The sequence below is a fragment of the Musca vetustissima genome, unplaced genomic scaffold (genome assembly GCF_032173495.1).
Source record: "Musca vetustissima isolate MV318-11 ecotype Yass unplaced genomic scaffold, APGP_CSIRO_Mvet_v1 utg72846, whole genome shotgun sequence".
In the NCBI taxonomy this organism is placed as follows: Eukaryota; Metazoa; Arthropoda; class Insecta; order Diptera; family Muscidae; genus Musca; species Musca vetustissima.
The window spans coordinates 12,986-15,582 of NW_026880078.1; positions in this window are offsets into that span (position 1 = coordinate 12,986).

Genomic DNA, 2,597 nt, shown 5'->3' on the forward strand with positions numbered 1-2,597 from the left:
AAATCGGTTCAGATTTAGATATAGCTCTCATATATATTTTCATCCGATTTAAGGTAAATGGTGCACTAAAGTCCCTATATATCTTTCGTTTTGCTCGAAATTTTGCATATCGCACTGAATTGAGTGTAGAATAATATACTTAGATATAGCTCCCATATATATTTTCGTCCAATTTAATGTAAATGGTGCATCCAAGACACTATGTATCTTTCGATTTGCACGAAATTTGGCACAGCGTTCTGAATTGGGTCTGAAGTCATGTCTGCCAAGTTTCGTGAAAATCGGTTCAGATTTTGATATAGCTCACATACACATTCTGGTCCGATTTTGTGTAAAAGGTGTACCAAAGCCTCTACATTTCTTTCGATTTGCACGGAATTTGTATAGCGTACTGAATTAAGTGTAGAATGATTTGTGTTATATTTCGTGAAAATTGGATTTAGCTCCCATATGTATTTTCTTCCGATTTAAGGTAAATGGTGTGCCAAAGTCCCTATATACAGTTCGATTTGCACGAAATTTGACATAGCGTACTGATATAAGTCTAGAATGATGTGTGTTAATTTTCCTAAAAATGCAGTTTTAGATATATCGGCCACATATAAACATTCGTCCGATTTTAAGTAAATGGTGCACCAAATTCCTCCGATTGAAACGACATTTTGCTCGACGTATTCAATTGAGACTAGATTGATCGCGCTTTTTTGTAATGGGTGTAGATGCAGACATAGCTTCCATATATATTTCGAACGGGTGTCTGATTGATATTATCGAATAGTGTGTATCAAGTGTGCTATAAATCGATTTACCCAAATTTGTCCCATTGAAATTTAGCATAGGTTGCAGAAAAGCATGTATATGGATCGATGTTAGTCGGTTCATTTATTGATAAAGATCAAATCAAAACAATTGTTTTTAATGGAATTAAAAAACTGAGAATACCCATATGTAGAATATACCCAAAGTGGTGAAGGGTATCATATAGTCGGCCCAGCCGACTTTACTACTTTTCTTACTGTTTTTTTTTTTTTCAAATCGTTTAGAGAGACATGATGCCAAACACCTTTTCCCCATGTCCAACGACGACATCGTGTGGCATTCTTGAAGAATATTTTTCTCGCATTTTTCATAACAACATTTGACAGTTGACAATTTGTCAAAAACAAAAAAAAAACGGCACACATCCACCGACACTGAAGCAGCACCGTAGCCCGCATGAATGAATGAATGATATGCAAATTTGTTAGGTAGCTCACTTTAAAAATTTAAAAACATAAATTTCATATGTTTTTGACATGAATGAATAGCTAAACTGTCAGACACTTTAACACATTTTCGTTGTTGTTGTAGTTTTTTCTCACTCTCTTGTTTTTGTATCCAACCGGGCTTTGACACGTGCGTTTATTTTATACGTCTCATGCGGAGAGGATGTGCGTGTAGTTATGGTGTGTGTGTGTGTGTTTGTGTACTATATACGGATGACGGGAAGTGTAATAAAATCCAGTAATAACAACAACTAACCAATTGATGAACAGTTTGTGTTCGTTTTCATGGAAATTGATGTGGTGGGAGGCGGTTTCCAACTTCGTTACACTGTCTGTCTATACGGGTGTATGGAACTTTTAAATGAAAGATGAGACAGACTGTCTACATCTGAATTATGCCACTAATAGTTAGTATGATATATACGATATTGGAATTGGGTTTTCGGAATGAAAGTATAAAAATCTGTCCAGTATTCTAGTGGCGAAAAAATACGCTTTGGTAGTTATTACAAAAAAATAAATTTCAGACAAATGCAAGCTTTGTTAGTTCTTTAAAAAAATAAAATAATATTTCTGGAGACATACTGATAATTCTCTATAAAAAAACAAGCCTTAAATTATATAAGATATAAAACTTCTTAAAATATTTTTATATTTTCATTTCTAAAAAAGATCGTTCTCTAAAAAATATTCTTAAACCAGTAAGGAAAGTAGTAACTGTCGTCTGCGTACCATGGGACAAATTCATGGAAAACGATTTATAGCAAAATTGATACACGCTATTCGTTACGCTGCACTGTTAAAATTTTAATTTCAATCAGACACCTGTTCGAAATACATATGGAAGCTATGGCTGCATCTGCACGAATTTCAACAAAACCCAGTAACGTCATTCAAGTCTTAATTTGATACGTTGTGCTAAATTTAGTGTTAATCGGACAAAAATTAGGAGTTTGGTGCACTATTTATATAAAATCGGACAAAAATATTAATGGGAGCTATATCTAGAGTTGATTCAGTGTTCGGTATTTTGGGTACATTGTGTTCTTTTTGGGTACGAAATGTCTCCACTACAAATTATAAATATCGGTATCAGTCCACGCTTTGAGGTTTTCATTAAACTTAACTTAAGGGGACCCACCATTCTCGGGGTCAAAAATTTTGTTGATATAATTCGAATATACACTAATTATAGAATGTGCCTACAAAATTTCAAATGAAAATCTCAAGAACTCTTGAAGATATAGCCGATTTATTGTGTCAGCATCAAGTGACGGCTGAAGGGCTTCTCAAACTTTAAACGCGTTTTTCTCTAAACATTTTTTTTGCGAA